We start from the raw sequence: 12,438 nt of genomic DNA, 5'->3' as shown, positions 1-12,438 counted from the left end.
GTTTCTATATAGAATGTGTTGTTTCACAGGCAGAATCTGAGCTTGTAGTTTGTAAAATACAGTGACTAGGACAATATGAATATTTTGAATGTTTAAAAGACATTTGTAAATATGCTTACACTGTACATATGCTTTGGGGCAAATGTTGACAGTAATGAACTGTGCTGTTATATGTAAAATGTAATGTTTTGAAAGAACAGGTGGCTCTCCTTTTGTCCTGTAGCAGTTGGATTATTTTTTTCACAATAAGTGCTTTAAATGCTTATTGTACAGCTCTGGCATGGTATGAACTCTAGTTTATACCCCCACAGCTCCAGCCCAGTACATTCATGTGTTAATTCCAGGTATGAAGTTGTAACTTTCTAAAAATACTACGTAGAAAGTAGCTGCCTCAAAACAATATGCAATAATTCTTCAAAGTGAAAAGTTAACATTTTAGATGCTACAGTTTGAAGAAAACTGTGCCCCCCCAAAAGGATGGTTCTCTCCAGTAACAACAACCTGATATTTTTAGTATGAAGCATTAAAAGGGTTCCTATGTCCTAATCGGTAAAAAATGCTGAACATTACTACCATATGTTTATTTGGTTTTACAATACATGCTAATGAGATCAATTTAAATTAAATTTAGTGCTGGCTATGTGCTCGTACTGTATTGGCTGTTAAATTTGTGTAAGAGCATAATACTGTGAAATAAACATAAATATTGTACGAATACTGCAGACCCAGAAGCACAAAACATTTTTCTGGAATAACAGGAATTTACAGGATGTATTTGTGTTGTGCTGATCTTGTTTTTGTTTTTTACCTTTGCTTGCAAACATATTTATTACTGGTAAAATATGATTTCTAGGTAACATAATTTGAAATACAGAAATGTTCATTCTGTTAGCTGTTGAATTTGTCACTAAATTAAAAAAATAAATTGGAAAGCACTTGGTCTATAACCTGAAATTCAGAAAATAGCTCTGCAGCCTGTGTCTGATCACTGTAAAGATGAAGTGAATTTGTTGCTTTCCCTCACCTCCTCTAGTCCCCTCCATACAGAACCTTTCCCCCCTCCTTCTTCTCAAATGATAGTGATAGAACTTGACAGTCCTTGTCCTTGAAGGTTTCTCCCGTTTCGGAGTAAGTGTCATATTCCTGGTAGTTTGCCATCTTCCGTTTTTGTCATTATCCCAAGGGAAGTATTAAAACCACAAACAACAACATGGTGGTTCAGTCCATTTTCCTTACAGAGCAACATTTTCTTCCCTTACTGTAGCTGCTGTTCGCCTTCCTTCTTCAGCAATCTTAAACCGCAGGCAATACATGTACCCTGTGCTTGCACTCTGCTAGCAAGATGCTCTGACAGAAATATCAGCTCTCTCCCCCACCTGCTTGGTCAGGAATGGTACAGTCTGCAGAGGGACTCCTGTAATGTAGCTCAGCTTATCAATCCCTTACAGATGCCGAACAGTGATTACTCCGCTGTGTAATTGAAATCATTTTGGATTTGTGATGATATCTTAGCCAAGTAAGTAGCGACATCCACAGCATGAAAATAAAAAATAAGAGCATTCCCCTGTCTGTTCTGTGCTTGTTTATTTGTCAATTCTCTTTTTTTCTTGGAGGCAGAAGCTGATGAGAAAATGGTGTGGAGACTTGGTTTGAATGATGCATTAGATTTTAGTTCATGTCCTATGAATCTCTGGAAAGGTAATTCAACTTCTATAGAATATTATTTAAGAAGAAACAGAAACTGCATGGCAGAAATAATCCAATGAGATTTTGGAGGTTGAAAATAGAGTATAGATTTTTTTCTGTTTTTCAAGTCAAAGTGGTAAAGATTTTGCTTAAACCAGTTATTTAATAATGAGAAAACATGTGGATGCTTTTATCATTATTGGTATTCAAATGTTAGTGATTTTTTAAACAGAGTGCAAAGAAAGATTCTAAAACATAAGTAGTACAGAGAGACTTTTTGGCTGATAAATGTAACTAATATGACCATAATATGTATGACCTTATGCTAGACAAAGGTATATAGCAAGTTTTTATTTGAAAAGATTCAAGTCCGAAATGGGTTTATTTTTCACAGCTTGTCATAAATTTTTAAGGTGCACTTTTAAAAGTAGAGAAATGTTGAGATAAAAATCATAGCTCATTTACATTATGATGGATTAGAGTATACTGTTACATATAAAGGTAGGGAATTTCATGGTAATTTTTAGAGTATGGCAAGTGTTTCCTGAAAAAAGCCTTTCTGTGGGATATGATGTAATAGCTGTTGTTCTATACACAGATCAGACTTTTAAAGAAAAATTAAAAAAATCTTTAATGAATACTGCCTGGAAAAGCTTTATACAGATCATAAGTATAATGCTTTAACAAAAACATGTAAGATTACTGGAGTCTTTGCCCATTATGTAAAGGGAGATTCTGCCTGTTTGATCTCTGGTTGCGGAACTGACAGTTCATCTGTCTGACTTGGACTAGGCAGCAGTCAATCTGTTGTCCAGCCTTTGATTTAGTGACTTTAAGTTGTCCTATACAAGCTCAGCCAGTTACTTTTAAAATACACATTGCTACCTTTGACTAATGAGATGGTTACTTTAGGCCGTCTTGGAACCGTTGAACTGTCAGAAGCAGATGCTTAGCCCAGTGTTTTTTTTACCTTCTGGAAGGTAAGTTATGAAGTTGCTAAAAAGAATTGTTCATTCTTTCATAATGAAACTCCTCATTTCACCATGCACACTTACACAAGAAGGAGTATGTATTTATCAAGACTTATGATTGTTCAACCTTTTGATTACATCCCTGTACTGATTATATTAAAGGATGAAGAAGGCATTATACTGATTAGGCTGTTTGTAAGATAGCAGACGAGCTCAGTGTGGAAAAATTGTGCCTTCACTTCTAGAATATTTGGTTAATAGTGGAAATATGAAGTAGGAGATTGATGAATGGTGCTTAAAATAAGAACTTTTTTTCTTTTTTACCTGAAAAGAAAGCTTACAGACCTGCTTCGTAATACCTTATATTGCAAGATGTGTTTGACTAGAATTTAATTTTGTGAAAGGTCGTCCGTTTGCATGACTAGCTCTCCTACCTTGCTCACGAGAACTGCTTGACTCAGGAGTCTAGAAGGTCTTCGATCACATACAGCTTTTACTTTGTTCACGTTCTTCTCATTTTGGTGGAAATTGCTATCTGTGAAGAAAGTGTTTCATCTTTGCCCTGGAGTGCTGGTAAAACAAATAGGTTTGCAAATAACGCATGAGAATATGGGTTCTAGAAAAATTGTACACTGTAATGCTGCATGACTTATTTTCCCACCCTGAATTCCTGTAGAGAATTGATTTTGGCCCAGCACATCAGAGTTAAATATACTTACATTTCCACTGGAAAGGTCAATTTTTTCCAATTGCACATGGTCAGTGGCTATCTCCCATATTTTATGCACATATAAAAAGGGTTTTATGGGTATGTATTGAGATAGCTTTTGAGGACAGTTTAAAATTTTCATTAATTACAGGTTCGAGAAAACATGGTAATATTGAGCTGGACATCAGACTGTTAAGTGCTTTCATAGTGACTTTTGTAAGTGCATTTCTCTTTGAATTTCTCACCATGCATCTTGGAAACAGTCTCAGAGGGTTAATTTTCTTTCTCTCTCCATCCCACATTTATAATATTCTGGACACCTTTTAAGATGCTGTAGAATCTTGACTGATTTTTATGCTGGATTTCCTCCTGTAATTTGGTTTCTGAAAGTGTGATGACGTGTTCTGCTGTTTGTTTTTGTATAATTAGTAAAAGAAATGTGTTCGTACTTTATTCAGATCTCACTTTAAATATCTGTAATTAAATTTAAATAGCTTTAAATAGCCAAATTACTGTAGTTGCACTTTCTGTAGGTATGGATATAATCATTTCAAATTCCACAAAAAATTATTAAAAGGACATGACCTTGTAACTACCTCTTTTATGTATTTAAATTGCACCTAACTTCCTTAATACATTTAAATACATTTTCCTATGTGTAGCTTACAGCAATGCTCTGAGAGTGGATGACAGCTGATTTACCCTACAAGGGGACCTTGTACTGAAGTGTTTCAACTCTACCTTTAACATATTGCTATATCTAATAAGTTTTAAAGCAAATATTTTCAGAAGCAAGGAAGGATGTGCACCATACTTTTACTTAGCTCATACTGCTGTGCTTTTCAGATTTACTTTTAGAGAATAGGAAAAATGTTTGTTAGTTACATTAATATCCTACATTATCTGGTCAGGCTTAAAAAGATCCAGCATTTAAATGACTAGGTTTTGAATTAATTAAAAAAAAACAAAGCGTCAATTGAATAGAAGAAAAATATGAGTGAAATACTTATTTTTAAAACATCTCATTTTAGCTTGATTTGGTTAAATCATAGTTCAGAGTTTGGTGGTAAAGTTAATGACAGCATCCTTTGTGCTTTTAATAGGATTCTTTTTTCCTTAAGCCAATAAGGTAGTAATAAATCTACTTTGAATGGAGGCTTCAGCTTGGTCTGGCTGCTAATCAAGAAACAGAAATCTGTCTGTCTGATTAGTATACTTGTGCTGCCTTTTGAGCACCTCCTTGCCAGGCATTGTGCTAGCAATTAGCAAATCTTACTTGAGAGTCCATTTGCTAAAGCCTTAAAATGTAACAGCAGTTGCACTCTATACTGTAAATGGGATGCAGAGGTGTATACTGTGAGATTCTGTGTGTGTGTGTGTGTGTGTGTGTCTTGCTCATAGATAACATATTGCTCAACATAGCTATTTGAGATATTTTGTTAGGCTAAGTTTTACTTATTTTACATTATTCTTACTTAAAAGTTATCTATTATAACTTACTCATATATACATTTCGTTTGGTATTTTTATACGTATAGTAATAATTATGAACAATGGGCATTTTACTGTTTTTGTTACGTAAAGCAATTTTGTGCAAAACATGCATAAGTATACATAATTTCTAATTTTGTTTGGAAAATTAGACTGGTAACAGTCATATGGATGTAAGGGGAAAGTTCTTTAGCAGTAGTAATATTTCAGTTTTTATATTTTGTTTTATAAAATTAATAGATGAAGAAAAAGAAATGGGGTAGATAGTTGCAAAGATAGTCAGTGGACAGCAGCAATATATAATTTAAAATAGCAATAGAAGGATAGTTACAAAAGTGTGCCATCGTCAGAAAAGATAAAATAAACTTCACTATGAAACTGTGGGTCAATAAGTTAAGACTCCTAATTTATATGGATTGGCCACCTGGGTATCCAAGACAGCATGTTTGAGAAATGGTAACCAAATTGCAAAATACTGTTCTGTTTTATCACACTTCAGGTAAGTAAGCGTCTCTCTAACCAGTATGTCCCCTACTTCAAAGTGCCTATTACCCAGAAAAGGAACAGAAGTGTTGTATCACTGGGCTGCAACAGCAATCCTGGAAGCAGTTGTGAGAAAGCACATTGAAGGATCAATTGGGGGCAATTGTAATTTCACACTGGGAGCTAAGAATTTTCTCCATTTCATAGATGGGGACACTGAGATATCCTTCATTTCTCTGTATATGTCTACGCTGAAAATGTTAGTGGGACAGCTGAAGCTGTGCTGCTGTAGTGCTTCAGTGTGGAGTCTTCCTATGCCATTGGGAGGGGTTCTTCCAGTGGCGTCGGTAATCCACCTCCCCGAGAGATGGTAGCTAGTTCAATGGAAGAATGCTTTCTACACCAGAGATTAGGCTGGCATAGCTACATCACTTAGGGGTATGGATTTTTCACACCCCTGAGAGATGTATCTGTGCTGATGTAAGTTTCCAGTGTAGAGCAGCCCTAAGTGACTTGCCCAAAGTATCACAGACAGTCAGTGGCAATGTCAGGATTAGAACTCCCAGTTGTGTGCTCAGTCTACTAGAGCATGTTACCTCTAATATCCCTCACTAGTAGCATCACTAAATTAACACCAGTTGCAATAGCTTTTTGGAATATTGGTATGCTAAAATATATAGCAGTAGCAAATGTAAATCCACTTGGGGACAAATGTTTATTTAGCCAAAACTCTCCTTGATTTCAGTGCTTGATTACAGACTGAGTTTAGACTATAGGACTTGGACCGCAGCAAACAACTTGCATCAAAATGATTCATCACATTTTCTTGTGTTTCTTAAGCGAAAAATCTATTCAATACCCTGGGTGTGTGTTCCACTAGTGGTGTGCAAACTACAATATTCTGATCCATTTGTAATGCTCCAGTACTATGGTGGTTGGCCTGGCATAAAATCTTAGATAGAAATGCCTTCAGTATATAGTAAGATAAGTCATTGTATTTACACGATGGCAAAAAATGTTGAGTAAATTATTTCAGATATAATGAAAATACCCATTAAACTTTATTTTCTTTTGACATGTTTGTTAAGCACATGTTCAATGAAAACTTAGATGGGTTATTTTTAAATAACTAAATATTTGACCAATATTGCTCCACTAGACATTAAAATTTACCAGTGAAGTGAGAGGTCAGTAAAAACCTCTACGGAGTTCAGTTTGGTTTGAATGCTGCTGAAGATGTATTAAACAAATGAGCAAAAAAATCTAGGTAACATTTAGTCTTGCCTTGAGTGCATGGGACTGGGCTAGATAACCTCTCAAGGTCGCTTCCAGTCCTACAATTCTATGAAACTATGAAGGAAGAAAAAGAAAACAGCCCAGTACAGACATTTTTTGTTCCACTCACTGGCCCTTCAAGCCCCAGTTCACCAGTCCAAATGGTATTCCCCAACAAGCCCTCTGTCCCCGTAGGAAGATTTGTACCAGAACAAGACATACCTTCCGTATGGAAAGCCCTTCTTGTTCTCACTCTTATTGTGCCCCAGCTTTGGGCTTAGGTTGGAATAAATTTCAGGGCCACAATGCATTACAACGCTAAATGACTTCTGCTACTCCTGAGTTGACAAACCCATTAATATTCCCCAACTAAAGTTAGAAGTTGACACAACAGCCATGTTATTGGTGACAGCACTCAGTTATCTTGTTTAAAATAGTGTTAAAAAACGAGTCCAGTTTACTGAGTGTTCTAGGTGAAGAATAAATTCCTCCACATACCACCTTGGTACCACTGATCTACGGTGGCAGAAAAATTCATTGCTGATCTCCACATCTGAGGTCAAGCACAGTCCGTAGCATGCGGGGAAGCCTACAACTAAAACGACCACAAAGCATGCTTATTAGTCAAAATGCCAATCAAATTCCACACACTAGCCCTTGAAGCATTATATAGGTGTTCTCATTGCGCATATGCTAAAAAGAACAGGAGACGCTATGTGCTTCACGTGGCACGTGACCTGGATTCGTCACTGCATTTGGTCCGCTGGTTGGATCATTAGCTTCCCTGGGCTGAGTACTGACAGAGCGTGACATGAACACTGATCCATGACCCCCTCATACTGACTGGGAGTACCTGTGTTCCCGCCACCTGCCAACACAGCTAATACCCTCTGTGCAAAGGAGAGATGATCCTATCAGCAAGCTGATTGCTTCAGACCCTCTTCCCAGTTGGCAGAGATTTAGGTCTCATGATCACCTTAATTCCTTCTCTCCTCCTCCCCCAGGACCTGTGAAAGCTGGTTGAATGCTGGTATCCATATTTGTGATAGCCAAAGTTTTTGATATAGCCACAGACCTTCAGTAAAAAAAAAAAAGTTGCATTGTTCAGACATACAGGATCTGTTTGGTTTGGCATGTGCAGTACTTGGTGTACGGAGTTCGTCTTACAGGATGGACGAATAGATTGTAATGGTTGTAGTCTGTGATATAACCTTAGATGCTCACGTTAGTGTAATAATATGCTACCACCATCCTGTCATCTTTGCTGTTTAGAAATGTACCCTTCCTATACTGTACATAATTAGAAAAGAATGGTGTTTCCAGTCAGCTATTCCAACTTGCTGGGGAAGCGTGCAGTCCAAAATGTCAGGAGAAAACATTGATTTGTAGCATTTGTAAGTCAGCTTTGGAAGAAATTGTTGCCCTGACTGAAGAGAGGCATTTAATTTTACACTGCGTGTTTACTACATTTCTTTTCGCTGCTCGAATTATAATGAATGATTCTGCATGTTGTTCTAAAAATATCCCTATTGATGTTTGATGCTAAGGGACCAATAGCATACAGTTGCAATGAGATGATTATTCCATGTTGGCACTCATAATGAAATGGAATTGCCACTTTATTTTTCTCTAATGCTTAAAGGGACATTAGTTTACGAACAGCTCACAAGATACAGCCTGTGAAATGCCGAAGAGAACTGTGTGCATTTTCTTGCACTGTATGCAGAGTCATTAGCCCTTGGTTAAGATTCTGGATCTGACTTCATTCCAGAAAAAACAAATAGTGCATGTGCATTGTGCTATGACTAGTTGCTTCTGTAATAATGTAATGGTGAATTATTATTATGCAGACAGCTGCAGGTTGAGATGGTTGTGCCAAATCAGCTTTATTTAATAGAAGCAGTGAGAATGCCAAGAGGTTAAGACACTGGAGCAGGAGAATTACAGAAATAAAAGTTCTGCGTAGGTATTCCTTCTGTACAGACTTGCAGGACAATGGCCAGCTGGGTTGGGTTTGCAGGGGGTTTTCCTGGATTGATACTAGAAGTTCCTTATCCTTAACTTTACTATATAAAATGAAAATAAATTAGGAGTCCTCTTTTTGCCTTTTAAAAACATACTGAAAATATTTAATCCAAAACACAATGACATGATATCAGAAAAGATGGTAGGAAAATGGAAAATAATTCAGATTATTTTTTCCAACAGTCTTTTGAAGCATTAAAATTCAGTGCATGAGGTCTTGACATCCAACCCTCTTTTATTGGTCCCTTATGGGTTAGGAGGGTATTATTAAAGCTGTTACTAGAAATAAGAATTTTTAGGGATAGGGTGAAGCACATTTGCTTTTATTTATTGCTTGGATGTAAAGAATGCAAATATAATGTCACGATTTCATGATGTGTAGTTGCTCTTTAAGCACATTTTATTTCTCTCTTATCTTTCACTTAGAGAAAGTGAAAGTTAAATATAAGAGGATAAAGTCAATTTTTTCCATTTCTGTTCTTAATCTGCGTCATAACCAGGTCATAGAATCATAGAATATTAGGGTTGGAAGAGACCCCAGGAGGTCATCTAGTCCAACCCCCTGCTCCAAGCAGAACAAACCCCAACTAAATCATCCCAGCCAGGGCTTTGTCAAGTAGGACCTTAAAAACCTCTGAGGATGGAGATTCCACCACCTCCCTGGGTAACCCATTCCAGTGCTTCACCACCCTCCCATTGAAATACTGTTTCCTAATATCCAACCTAGACCTCCCCGCACTGTAACTTGAGACCATTGCTGCTTGTTCCGTCATCTACCACCATTGAGAACAGCCTAGCTCTGTCCTCTTTGGACCCCTGCTTCAAATAGTTGAAGGCAGTTATCAAATCCCCCATCACTCTTCTCTTCTCCAGACTAAATAATCCCAGTTTCCTCAGCCTCTCCTCATAAGTAATGTGCCCCAGCTGTCTAATCATTTTTGTTGCCCTCTGCTGGACTCTCTCCAATTTGTCCACATCCTTTTTTGTAGTGGGGGCCCTAAAACTGAACGCAGTACTCCAGATGTGGCTTCACCAGTGCCGAATAGAGGGGAATAATCAGTCCTACTAATGCAGCCCAATACTGTTGTCCTTCTTGGAAACAAGGATACACTGTTGATTCATATCCAGCTTTTTGTCCACTGTAATCTCCAGGTCTTTTTCTGCAGAACTGCCACTTAGCCAGTCGGTCCCCAGCCTGTAGGGGTGCATGGGATTCTTCCATCCTAAGTGTGGGACTCTGCACTTGTCCTTGTTGAACCTCATTAGATTTCTTTTGGCCAAATCCTCCGATTTGTCCAGGTCACTCTGTACGCTATCCCTACTCTCCAGCATATCTACCTCTCCCACCAACTTAGTGTCATCCGCGAACTTGCAATCCAACCCATCCTCCAGATCATTAATGAACATGTTGAACAAAACCGGCCCCAGGACAGACCCCTGGGGCACTGCACTTGATACCGGCTGCCAACTAGATATCGAGCCGTTGATCACTACCCATTGAGCCCAACGATCTAGCCAGCTTTCTATCCACCTTATAGTCCCTTCATCCAATCCATACTCTTTTAACTTGTTGGCAAGAATACTATGGGAGGCCATATCAAAAGTTGTGCTAAAGTCAAGATATATCACGTTCATCTCTTTCCACATATCTGCAGAGCCAGTTACTCATTATAGAAGGCAATCAGGTTGCTTAGACATGACTTGCCCTTGCTGAATCCATGTTGACTGTTCCTGATCTCCTTCCTCTCCTCCAAGTGCTTCAAAATGGATTCCTTGAGGACCTGCTCCATGATTTTTCCAGGGACTGAGGTGAGGCTGACCAGTCTGTATTTCTCTGGATTCTCCTTCCCCTTTAAAAAAAAAAAAAAAAGAGAGAGAGATATGGGCACTATATTTGCCTTTTTCCAATTGTCCGGGACCTCCCCCGATTGCTATGAGTTTTCAAAGATAATTGCCAATGGCTCTGCAATCACATCAGCCAAGTCCCTCAGCACCCTCAGATACATTAGATCCAGACCCATGGACTTGTGCATGTCCAGCATATCTAAATAGTTCTTAACCTGTTCTTTCACCTCTGAGGGCTGCTCACCTCCTCCCCATACTGTGCTGCCCAATGCAGCAGTCTGGGAGCTGACCTTGTCTGAAGGCCAAGGCAAAAAAAGCATTGCGTACTTCAGCTTTTTCCACATCATCAGGTCAGCAGTATGCTTTCAGAATCTTAGTTGTGAGACCCTGGAAGGAGAGGAAATGTAATACAAAGTTAAAAAAAAAATAGCTAAAAAGGCTATCAATTAATTAATAAATAAATTTACCCAGAAATATAGCTCTATTTTCTCCTCTGGTAGGAGAGTTTGTGGTACTTTGAGTTTAGGGTGGGAGATAATAGCATGCCTGCAAGGTTCTGAGAGTCTGCTCTGCAGTATAGAAATGTCTCCATGGGAACCAAAGGGGCTTGGCACTCTGTAGGAGGTATTAGGATTCCTGAAGGTCAAGTCATAAATCGTGAAGCCTGTGGGCCAAATAGAACGTATTGCACTGTAAAATATAGCCCACAACCATCACTTCCTTTAGAACCAAGGTACAGCCCACAGGCAACAATAGTGGCATTACAATCAACATTGGCATGAGGATCAAGACTTGTAATGATCATAGATTGTACCACTGTGCTAAACATTTGATGCTATTGTGGGCATTTCCAGGACCTCAGTTGAGCAAACTTTTTGTCACTGCTGGACTAAGGGTAAGAGGAGGAAAAGGTCGTTGGAAATGTGATAAGTAAAGGAAGGAGAAGAAATGAATCAGTTGTGGAGAGAGGAATATCCTATAATGAGCTCGGGCCAAAAGGCAAGAGACCATAGAAATGGCTGCAAAACCATCTGTTACCATTCAAGCTACCTGTGAAGGCTAAAGCTGTTTCCTCATTCTTCACGGTACTCCTTTCATTGTTTTGGTCACCATGCACTAAAACCCAAAGAAGTGAAATCCAAAGAGCAATAGCAGCCGTAGACATCCTTGACAGGTGAAGGCACTCATACTCTTCTTCTATTTGTTTAGTTTCTTTAATATTCTGCATTTGAAATTTTTGTTTATGCACACCACAGACACGGGAGAACTGACAGTTTAATATAAAATACTTGTTTTAATTTACTATGTAGCTTAGCTCCATTCAAAGTTACTGTTTCATGTGTAAACAATAACAAACTCCCTGTCACGCACACCATATCCAGTCCCTTCCTCACTGACTTTTTTTGGTTTTGTTGAGCCTCATAACTAGCTCCCCCTGTTCTGCTTGCTGCAGTGGATTCCCTGGCAATATAGAGTCCATTTCAAGGTCTCTGCCCTTATATTCAAAAGTCTACATAGGTTTGAGTCATCTCTCTGAGGTACCTCTTCTCTCCCTGTGACCATGACCTTCCATGACAGTTATGTTCCAATAGAACAATGAAAAGGGGGAGGCTTGTGAGTACAAGAGATACAGACTTCTTAGGAGCTATGGAACTCATGTCTGCAAGATATAAGAATGAGCATGAAATTGGACACACACCACATCACAATCCCTGTACATTAATTGAGTCACTTCTTTTCAAGTCTGAGAAGGAAGGAAGGAAGATGTAGTGTGTGCTATTGTGGTTTTTAAGTATTTGGGAGGCATGCCGGTACTAAGGCGATGGATACTACTACTGTGACTGAAAATTGCTGTCAAGCACAGCTCTGCTTAACATAAAAGACATAAACATCCTTGACAACCATTTTCAAACACAGTTTGTTACTCCCAAATAGGATTTAAGATTGCCAAGA

General features: G+C 38.4%; 1 protein-coding gene across 8 annotated transcripts in view; it reads left to right on the top strand.

The window, feature by feature from the left end:
- The first annotated feature begins 1,237 nt into the window (after positions 1–1,237).
- The window catches only part of ATP2B2 (ATPase plasma membrane Ca2+ transporting 2), a 422,428-nt gene continuing 411,227 nt past the window's right edge, over positions 1,238–12,438 (top strand). For 2 of the 8 annotated variants that reach the window (XM_073352327.1, XM_073352326.1), the window contains exons 1-2: positions 1,245–1,516; positions 1,614–1,698. The gene's annotated coding sequence lies outside the window, so the exon portion shown is untranslated. Of the gene's footprint in view, positions 1,517–1,613; positions 1,699–12,438 lie in introns of all 8 variants that reach the window. The other 6 variants (XM_073352329.1, XM_073352332.1, XM_073352333.1 and 3 more) reach the window with 6 other exon arrangements.

The sequence above is a fragment of the Lepidochelys kempii genome, chromosome 7, assembly GCF_965140265.1.
Source record: "Lepidochelys kempii isolate rLepKem1 chromosome 7, rLepKem1.hap2, whole genome shotgun sequence".
NCBI classification, from domain to species: domain Eukaryota; kingdom Metazoa; phylum Chordata; order Testudines; family Cheloniidae; genus Lepidochelys; species Lepidochelys kempii.
The sequence above is the reverse complement of the archived record's forward strand: the minus strand, read 5'-3'. Positions and strand labels throughout refer to the sequence as shown.